The sequence below is a fragment of the Cricetulus griseus genome, chromosome X (genome assembly GCF_003668045.3).
Source record: "Cricetulus griseus strain 17A/GY chromosome X, alternate assembly CriGri-PICRH-1.0, whole genome shotgun sequence".
Classification (NCBI taxonomy): domain Eukaryota; kingdom Metazoa; phylum Chordata; class Mammalia; order Rodentia; family Cricetidae; genus Cricetulus; species Cricetulus griseus.
Genome location: NC_048604.1, coordinates 34,264,646 through 34,276,527, shown reverse-complemented (window position 1 = coordinate 34,276,527; position 11,882 = coordinate 34,264,646).

Here is an 11,882-nt window from a genome sequence, read left to right as displayed (position 1 = left end):
AAAATTCCTATTAAGGATGTAGAACAATAGATTATGCATTTTAACTTTTATTTTTCTCTCAAACATTATATCCAAAATGAAGTTTGCCCTCCTACCACTCTTCCAGTCCCTTTCCCCATCCCTCTCTCCTTTGTATCAACTCCTCTTCTGCTTCCCTTAAAAGCCAAGGGATATCCCAGGGATATCCATCAAACATGGCATAACAAGGGACAATAAAACTAAGCACAAACCCTCATATCACAGCTGGACATGGCAATCCAATAGGAGGATGCACAGACAAAAGAGTCAGAGACACCCCACTTACACCATTGCAAGTCCCACAAGAGCACCAAGCTACACAACCATAACATAGATACAGAGGACTTGGTGCCGACTCAGAAAGCATCTATGATTATCGCTTCAGTCTCTATGAGCCCTGCTTCTTTGATTCTGTGGGTCCTGTTCTCTAGGTGTCCTTAATCCCTCTGGCTCCTATTGTCCTTCCTCCTCCTCTTCTGCAGGGTTCCCTGCTCTGCCTAGTGACAGTGTTAGACTGCGAGTCTAACACTTAGACTATCTTAGATTATGCACTTTAACAGGCTCCTTTTCCTAAGAAGTTCAAACAATGAAATGCTTTCCAATTGAATTTGCTCCTATGGTGTCTTTTTAATGAATAGTGTTACTAATCAATGTTAATTTTATCAAGCTAGGGATATACATTAGGAAGAACAAACTGGTTACTCCATTTTGTGAATGATGCAATGATCACTTTGAAAAGAAATCTGTTCTGTCATACCTTTTTTATGTGAGTCACCCTCAATCCATTTTTCCGTTTATTTGTTCATTTGCCTATTGACACTTTTATTGTTGGTTTGTTTGTCTGGAACGTGGTCTCAAGTGGATTACTCTGGCCTTGAGCTGTCTATGTAACAGAAGATGACCCTGAACTTCTGGTCCCCTTACTTAAAGATATGCAACATTACATCTGTCTCCACCACATTCTCACTTATAAGACAGAAACTAGATATATCTGCCCTTCTCTTCATCCTCCTCCTTTAATTTCTTCTTCTCTCCTTCCAGTCTCTTTTTCATCTTTCTTTTTCTTCTATATACAAAGAAAATGCAGATGTTGCTCACCATTCTACATTGAATTATTTACATATGCATGGGCTTGAATGGGGATCCATACAGATATTTGCTGACTGAATTAGTAATCACCTGTTTTAGAAATATGAACTTATTTTAATATAGCACTTTAAAAACAAACTAGATGTGTCTTTTGTTCAGCCCACACTTCCCAAGTGTTCAGATTACAGGTACACACAATCGTGCCAGGCAATATTCAAATTGTTTAGCCATTTAATGTCTGGACTACATGGTAAAACTTACTGCTTAGTTACAGAGTGTACTTAGTACTAGTGGAAGCCACATAATCCATTACTGAGATAACAGAAGATGAAAAGAGAAAGAGACTAAGAGATACTTTACCCAAATGTGGCAAGTAAGGAATAAGTTATGAGTATGAACTCAATGGTTACTAATATATTTCCTGTGAGTTACAAAATTAAAACTTGAATACAATAAGGTACATGAGGATGGTAAAGATTTTTCATAAATAGTGATATACTTAGCTTAAATAACAAAGAAAAGCAACAATTTGAGTTGCGAGTGCCCAGTTGCTTACAGAACTGAACACTAGAACAAGGGGCAAGTAGTCATTGAACTGCTTCATTTCCTTTAAGTTAAGCTTTAGATACACTAGGTACTGTTAAATATAAAATGTACTGATACACTGTACCAGTGAATTTCCTATTCATACTTAATTACACTGCTATCAACTTTTCAACTTGTATGGAAGTTTTACTTCTAAGCTATATTAATTTTTTTGCTAGACATACACACTTTATACTTGTCAGCTATTTTCTTCCCTTTCAAGTGTTCCTCTACAAAAATAATTTCACAGCTGCCTCAGTACCAGCCCAACAGCCTTGAAGGAGATAGAATCACATCGCTTTTCACCGGCTGATGAGCCTACACAATGTAGAATTCCTTTCTACATCCTAAATTCCATTAGATCATTTGACAGGATTCTTTTGGAAGATTCTGTACCTTCTCCAGTTTTAATACCGTAAAATTCTACTCATTTGTATTGACCTGCTAATTAAGGTTGCAAAAATAACTTGCTGAATCACAGAACAATTATTTTGATTATTTCCATCCTGGCTTTCTTCATATTTTCATTATCATTTCAAATACACATTAACTTTTGTTTGCATGGTAATTGCAGCCAACTTATCTTCATTTAGGTCACCCTGTGCAAGAAAATGAATTGTCTCACTGTTCCATCCACTTGCTTGGCTCCTGCTACTGTACATAACTTTGAACTTCCACATATATTTTCTAAGAGTTTCTATTATCTTTTCTCAGTTTCTTTTATCACATAATCACCTATCACCCTTTGGAGTTCACTTTATTGGTTTTAAATGATCCATTAATCTCAGTGCTTATTGTCTAAGCAGGGTACATAAAGGTGGAAGGAGGCATGGAAAGATTAGTATAAATTAATCCCCCAAGTCTCTGTGCTCTCTGCATTTAAAAACCAGTCTTTCTAGAATATTGCCACAACCTGAGGAAAGGAATGTTTCATTTATTCATCCAACCACTCACTGTTTCATTCATTTTAGAACTATCTTTACCACAATACTTCATATGGAGTTTGCTGTAAATGTATTAACATGCCCATTAGTTATCATTTGATCAGTTCACTGTTAAGAATGGAAATTGGGGTCTTTAAAAGTGCTGGGCATGTGCTCTGCCACTGATCCATAGCCTTAGCCTCCTAAGTTAGGTTAATGCAACAGTAAGTCCATTTCCACAGTCAGAATGCTTTACTTTTAATCCTTTAACTCCCTATAGTGTGAAATCGGGAGGCGGGAGACTTTAATCTAATGGTGCTTACAAGTCAATCCTTTACTCATATTTTTTTGCATCTCAAGTTTGATCATGTTAACTTCCTGGTTTGTATCCTTTTTCTATTGTTGCAGAAGATAATAAGATTAGGGGAAGCTTGAATGATTTAAATATAACACATTTAGTGTTAAATTTGTACAGGATTCACTGACCCACTGTCAAGATGAGAAAGTTAAAGAAAGAGCTTCATACATTTAAACCTAGACTTGTTATGATATGGCTTATAGCTTTTGTGCATGTCCAGCAAGATGCTCACTGAAGTTTATATATTTCTTCATGAGCAGCAACAACAACAACAAAAAGATATGCCTAATCCTTTCCTTTAGAAGCCAATCAATATTCAACACTTTCCCAGAAATGTATTACAATGTGCTCAAGTCCAAAAGTTGTTCAGTAACCACTTTTATAATACTGAACTCTTATTTAGTTCTTTGTTTTTATTTAAATTTTCCTTCCAAACACACATACAAAAACCAAGTCTTATATTTCCTAGATCTCATCATTAATAACTTTAGTTTGCATATTAATACCCAAACTGACAATGTTAATTCACCTGCTAGCAGATCCAATTGGAATTTTTATTTTACTAAACAAAAATGGTTTATTAACTAGTTAACCATTTTGTGTGTAAACACATGAAATAAATATGTATGGTTTTGGGGGGCTCAACATGTTATTTTTGTCCATACAGTTTAGTCTTTATTGACAAATTTCTTTCTCTTTGGGACTAAAACAAAAGTTGAAGGAAATTTTAATTTTCTTTAATAATGCAAGAAAGGCAGATCATATTTATAAAAACAAACACTTCAGTATGTCAGGTACTATTTCTTAATTTTATACTTATTATGGAGAATATTTATGAAGGCATATAGCATTGTGTTAATATTAATTTTATTTATGTTGTGGCCATTATAAAATTGCATGACTATTTTTTAACAGGAAGAAACAACAAAATTCAGTAAATTCTCTCAAACTTCACTCAAAATGCATATACAAATGCATTGACAATCTTGAATCAATTGAAGTGACCAGTCCTGCATACAATTCATTCCCTCTTTCTTAAGGTCAAATAAAGATTAGTAAATTTTAAAACATTTATATTCATATATAACATCAAGACTTTACAATACAATGAATTATATTAAAGAGGCCAATGACTTCAATTTTGTTGGTAAGAATTCACATTAATCTAATCCATAATACCAATGGTGGGCTGATGGTGTCTTTTGGTGGTAGAGAACTCACTTCCCTATCATGAAAGTGGCCCCAGGTTTGAGCTTTGTCATAGTGTACCTAATTACTTAGCAATGCAATAAAGGTACTACAACAAACCCGTAATACAAAAAAACTTTGCCTTATGTTCACTTTCTGCTATGCTTGGTTGCATTTTGTGGTTATAGTTTATCACATTCATTAAATGCTTAATCATGTATTTGTTTCCTGAGGGTGAAATGAACCCTGGGCTACAACAAAAAGAGAGAAACATAGGATAACATTCTGTGGAGATTAATATACTCGAACCTGTAAGCAACAAATGTAAATTATGAGTTAACCTGACAAGTAAAACAACTTAAAAGATCAGTGGGCTTTAGTGAAAAACAACACATAGAGAAACCCAGTAGAGTGTTGCAGATGGCTTTCATTCTCTATGAGAGGAGTCCTGGGTGTTGCTTTTTGCTTTTGGGTTTCCTGGCACATAGTTCTCATGACTCTCTCTCTCTCTCTCTCTCTCTCTCTCTCTCTCTCTCTCTCTCTCTCTCTCTCTCTCTCTCTCTCTCTTTCTCTTCTTGCCCTCTCAATGTATACATATTTGTCTTACTCTTGCTTCTACCTCATTCTCTCCATCCCATCTCCCCTTCAATTAGGCATTAAGAGAACTTGTCTGACATGGAGCTGCAGCTGTGGAATTAGACAGAATAAATGTCACGTGTAACATTGAATTCCAGGAAACCAAGGGACCAAACTGAGTCAAAATTGCTTTATTTTTGTGAACATGGATTGTACAGAGACGTACTTTCACATTTGAGTCACAAACTCAAAAGCAGCCTGTGTCTTGATGATGAGTCAGAAATGTACCCTTTAGTAAATAAGATTGTTTTAGAAGACAGTTTAACAGATAACATGTTATAAAAACTGCCCAAGCCTGGCATTGGTGGCGCACGCCTTTAATCCCAGCACTCAGGAGGCAGAGGCAGGTGGATCTCTGTGAGTTCGAGACCAGTCTGGTCTACAAGAGCTAGTTCCAGGACAGCCTCCAAAGCCACAGAGAAACCCTATGTCGAAAAACAACAATAAAAAAAAAAACAAACAAAACTGCCCAAAATGATAGCCACCACAGGACAACTTTTATCTCACAGGTTAAGCACAGAGCTATATTCATACATAAAAGTCTGGAAATAAAATTAGAATTATCTTAGCATATAAAATATTAGTCTAACTTGATAAGCAAGTTGGTACATTCAAACTCATTAGAGTAAAAACCTTCACAAAGCCTAATTACCACATGATTAATAAAGCACAACCAAACACTTGTTAAGATCCTTTTGCCTATTAATTAGAATTTTGATGATGGCATGAATTGTGACTTTTTAAATTGAGCATAAAAATAAATTAGGCTACTGAACAGATTATAATTATCATTATTGAGAACTCTGATTTCGGTTTCCTATTCAATGCTCATCTAGTAAAATTCTTCCTATCTTTGACAGTTTTCTTGCAGAGAGAATGAATGATAAAAGCTGTTTTGGTATACCAGCTATTGGTTATTTACAGGCTGTCTTGCCCCTAAAAATTGTTTATCAGCAAAATCTCTACAATTATTAGCTATAGTCATTGACATTATTTATATAAACTATGTTGTTAAGAAACTGGAGGACCCAATAATGGGCTGAGACATTATCATTATTCACAGTTGCCAGTTCATTGGAAAGTAAATAAAATATTGTAAGTAGCATTGTGATCTTGTCTTTAAAAATTAAGGTGGCCATATTCACTTTCAACATACTTGAGAAAGAATCTAATATGAACTTGATATAGACCTGTTCACAGGAAATGAATAATGACAGCTTTAAAATATTTATCTTTTCCTTCTATTTCAATGGCAGAAATGAAAAGGGCCACTTGAATTTATATAAAGAGGCATCAAAGCTTCTCATCAAGGTTTGTTAGGAATAAAACACACCAAGCACAAGATCTTTATAAGAGAAAAGTGACAAACCAGAAAGTGAGGTGACTTGGAAAGAAAGGTGTTTTTTGAAATAATGCTCCATAGCACTTTGATAAATTCAAATGAATATTTCATAACACTCCTGGAATAAAAAAATTCCTATGTGGGCAGAAAGTGAGTGGTGGAGAGCTTGCTTAGCACAAGGTAGGCTATGTGTTCAATCTTTATTGCCACAAAGCACTAGTAAATAAATTCACATATAAGCACTTACTTATGCTAATCATCAATTATTTTCATGACAATGTCAGCTGCATATCTTGGGAAATTTATTTAGTTTCTCTGTAAAACAAATATTTATTGACTATAAAACAGATATTAGCATTGATATGTAGATTGGCTGGTAAAATGTAATTACAAACCTTCCTCTAAAATACCTATAGTTCATTCTCCACTAGAGATATCCTGTAGATTTTAATGTAAAGTTCTGGAAAATTTAACAGCTGAATACACACATACATTGATGTTAAATGAAGAAATAGAAATCATGTGGCAATGTTATAACTAGCTGTACTTACGTGGACTGTTTGGCACATGTTTCCAGACATACATTAAATTTAAATTTTCATTATTAAAATGGTACAACTCCTGTTAGAAAAGTTATATTAACAAAACTGATAACAGTCTGGAAGTTCAGGTGATTGCATCCTTAAGATTAGTAGGGATGAAATTTCTTTTTGAATAGATAGATACACATTAATGTGTATTTTATGATTCTTCACTAACCAAATAAAAATTTTCAGGGCAAAATCTGTTCCCTGTTGCCAACATATATACTTCAAATATATGTACTGTTTACAAACATTTAAGAATAATACTTATTATTACTGATGATGATGATGATAATGATGATTACTGCTATTGGTGGTGGTGGTGGTGCTGATAGCGATGGTGGTGCTTGTTTGTAGAAATACAGCATATGTCTGTGATTTCTTTGGGTTGAATTCAGACCATTAGAATTGCACAGCAAGTCCTTTTACAGGATGAGCCCTCTTATTGTCCCCAAAGACATCTAACTCTTAAACTTACCAATGAGTATATAATTGACCTAGTAACTGTCTCACTTTAATGATCAGAATAAAGTAGAAGTTAACTTGTTTTGTGTGAACTTTATATTGAATAATTAATTTCAGTAAACACAGTGGAAAGTAAATTACTTATCCAAATTTTTATTTATATTTACGGTTCATTTGCATTTTGTTTTTCTATGTTTTCAATGAATTTTATGGCTAAGATATGAATTAATGAATTATATATCTATGCATATTATACAATATAATATTAATCTAAACCAACATAGATTACAAAACTAAGGTTAAGAAATATAAAGTTATTATACTTCTGGAGGAAGCTATGCTCACCACTCTACCATCAGCAGGTCATTATACTTTGACTTTCCATCCCTACAAATATTAAGAAAGCTCCTGGACTCTGCCTCTTTTCAGGATCACTATCCCATGAATGACATGCAGATAAAATCAGCAAATTAGAAAGCCATGCATCATTTGGTATTTAATACTATTTCACTTTTTCTTGGGCGGGGGGAGTAGAGAGCTGTAACTAGGGCTGTGACTCATGGTTCTGGACATGGTAGACAGGTACCAGCATTTGGTATCTGGTGTGTGTGTGTGTGTGTGTGTGTGTGTGTGTGTGTGTGTGTATGTGTGTGTGTGTGTGTGTGTGTGTGTGTGTGTGTGTGTGTGTGTGTGTGTTTCTAGAGAGATGTACTACGTGGTCTGCATATAGAAAATAAGTAATCTACCACTGAACTGCACCTGTAACCTACATTTGTTTTTCTCAAATCCTTCTGTATTTATTATAGTAGATCTAATATCATGTGGTGGTGTCAAGTCTTAATGCTAAATTCAGAGACAAATAGGAAAAGATGCATGTGAAAACTACGTGATTTGAGCCAGGTACAAATACATACATAATTAATAATTCTCACACATAGGTGTTCAGATGATGAGATTTTTGCAACTTGTTTACTTTTTATCAAACTCTTTCTAGTAACCATGCATATTAGTTATAAGCAGTGGGAAGAGTAAGTGACATTTTGACACACTAAAAACCCCTTTTTGCTGCAGTTACCTATACAAGACCTACACAAGATTAAGCCAACAGAAATCCAGGCCCCACCCCTAACTGGAGAGCTGTTGGCAATGCATCATTACTGAAGGATAGAAAAATCATGGCCATTTATAGGATTCCAATGCTCCAGTAGATAATCCAACAACCACATGCATATAAAATGCACTCAATTGACCTGTGGGCTATTTTAAAAAAGAAGAAAACTTGAAGTAGGAAGTGATGAGTTAGGGGGAATATGGAAGGAGCTGAAGGAGGAAATGATAGCATTTCATTGTCCTCATGCATAACATTCTCCAGTTGAAAAACAAATACCTAATACTTTTGAAATTTTAGTTTAATATATTCATTTATTTATATGTGTAAGGTGCACAGTGGTCATAGTGCATGTGTAGAGGTCAGAGGACAACATGCAAGAGTTAATTCTCCTCTTCCACTATGTAGATCCCATAATGAACTCAGGTAATCAGTCCTGTCAATAAGCACATTGGTCTGATGAATAGTTGGCCCACTCAACTCAAAGGAACGTTAAAATTCTATTTTTATATGGTATTGACTCCCTAAAATAGTATTAATAATGTATTGTCCTGTACTCTAACAAGAAAATATACCAGCCATTGACTAGTGCAGGGTTGTGGTAATTGATGCTATGGACAGTAAACACAAAAAGAACAAAGGTGTTCTGAGTCATGTATTCATCCAATATATATATATATATATATATATATATATATATATGTCATAATCTAGCTTTCCGTGATATTCTGTTAAGAAATCTTTAGGAAAAATGAAAAATAACATAGTATCTAGTAAACCAGTGTTTGAAGCTGTGTTTCTATGGTAACTATATAACCTAAATGTTAGAATTTGAAATATTACATGTTTACCATTTCTTATGTTAACAGAAAACTTTTTCTGGAAATTTGTGACACTGTACTATTAACTTTGAAAGAATGAGTTTCTTTCAAAAACTTAGAATTCTTGCTTACTTCAGTAAGTAAACTAAAAGAAAATGTACTTCTCAACTTCAGTCAGGTTTTTCATTGTGTCCCTATCCATACTTTTCCAAATTATTAATCTAAAAATTTGAAGCCTTATGGTTGTGATATATAATCAAAACTACCCAATGCTCTTAAATTAAAATGCACAATAGACAAGATATTTTATAGTGAACAATGTCATTAACATTAGTTCATTTCTTGGCAGCTTTTTACGTTTACTTTTTAATTTCATTTTGCATTCCAACCACAGTTCTCTCTCCCACCTCTCCTTCTACCCCTCCTGTCACCTCCCCCCTCTGCCCACCTCCCATCCACACCTCCCACAGGGTAAGCGCTCCAATGGGGAGTCCAGGTTCAAGTCTACACACGTCTACACACACACACACACACACACACACACACACACACACACACACACACACACACACACACTGCAGCAAGGCTTCTCATCCTAGGAAATGTGCTCCAACAACCTAGCTCCTGCACTAGGGATAAATTCTGGTCCAGCTGTCAGGGGACCTCAGATAGATCCAGCTACACAGTTGTCTCCCACATGCAGAGGGCCTAGTTCGGTCCCATAGAGGCTCCATAGCTGTTGATCTAGAGTTCGAGAGTTCTCATGAGCTTGGTTCAACTATCTCTCTGTAGGTTCATTATCTTGGCCTACCTTGTTCATGTATCCCCTCCTCCCTCTCTTCAACTGGATTCCTAGAGCTCCTCCTGGTGCTTGGTTGTGGATCTCTGCATCTGGTGCCATCAATTACTGGATGAAGGATCTATAATGACAGTTGGGAATTACAGGGAAAGGCCAGTTCAGGCACTCTATCCACTAGGATTCCTGGGAGTTTTCCTAGAGAGAGCCACCATGGGGTTAGGAAGAAACATTAGTTCATTTAAGGCTTCCAGCAATATTTTGATACTTATAGGATGATTATTCTATACACTCTATAGGTGAGTGTATGGGGCAATGCCATGCCAATTATTAAAGCATAAGTACGTCTAGAACTTACATTTTCAGACTTTTAAACTCTGTACCATCTACCAGGCAGAATTCTTGATACTGTGTTCATTATTGGGGTGTAGCAAGACGGTGACACTAAGATAGTGTTTCATATGCTGTTCATGGTGGACATTAAAAGCCAAATCAAGTGTATATAAACTTTGAAGAAACATGGAAGTGAGCATTATGCCAGTTGCTGCCTGTTGTTCCTATATTGCATCTACAAAATAGAACTGCAGGTTTTGTAAATATTAAAACATTTCCCACAACATAGGTAATAACAAACTTATAGTTGAATAATTGTGAGAAAATGTATTCTCAGCACCAACTATTCTGCACTATATAATAGAACAAGATGAAAGTGTGTAAGTACAAAAAAATTCCTTGTTATTAAAATAGAAGAAAAATTCTATACAATCTCACTTGGTTATTTGGAGCAGCCTACTACAGAGCTTTTGAGTGAATTCTTTTTGTTCTTTTTAACTTCAGTACTTATAGACTTGGAGCCTTTTAAAATAACATGACTCATCCATTTTGATTTTTATACAAAGATCTGATTTGTCATTTATGTCAATGAGTACATTCTAGTGGCAACCAGTATCCAGATGAGGGAGTGTCAAGCCTTTAACTCCCAGCTACTAGAACTACTGCAGTATGAGGAGCACTTGAGCAACACATCTAAGAGATGTTTCCAAAAGATGTAAGGAAAGAAGGGAATAAAGGAGGCAGTAAGCTTTTATAAGGGCACAGGCTCATTTTTTCTCCATGTGCTGTACTTAGCCTGACGTGCTTGTTGAAAGGTTATTTTATATTCTTTCCTTCCAAGTTAGGTATCTTTAGCATTTATACCATATCTTCCACTTACCTAAAGTTTGCTGTAGTATAATAAAATGATTCATCCTATAGTAATGTGATGGCCTATAATGGTTGCCTCAGCTTCCAAGCATGCCACACATATAAACTACTGTGGTCTCAACGTTATGATCATTTCATGAGGCAAGGGTCCAAAACTATGTCACTGACTAAATTATGAAATTTTATTTCAGTGTATGGGAGATACATTTTACATTTTATGAATATACTTGATAACAATATCTAATATTAAATAGGTAAATGTCAATCCTGATCAAACTCTTGTTTTTAATCATAAATTTTGACTAACACATATAGAAATAAAAGCACATAAACAAAGTTGACTAATATACCAGAATGGCTAGCATAAAATCTCCCTCTGCACCATACAGAATCCTCTTTATTCTTGTGATACAATTACCTATGATTGTCTTTCACTATTGTTCCAATCCATAAGAGGTAATAAATTTCATTTCAGCTTTCTTGAGTAGGAGAAGGCTCACTTTAAAAGGGAAAATGAAAGATCATTATTATTTGGAATTGAAGAATCCCTTACAATCTGCAGGAGTAACAACTTTTGAAGTACAGTTTAAAGTTTGCATCTCATCTTTATTAGTCTTTGAAATTAGTAGAAGTGCAGGAAATCATGTGCCAAGTAAAGGGCTAAAATAACTTGTGATGCCCTATGATACTTCATTATTTTTGTTTGCATGCTTCTTAGATCAAATAAATGTACTCTGAGCAAGCAGTATTTTAAAAAAAATTACAA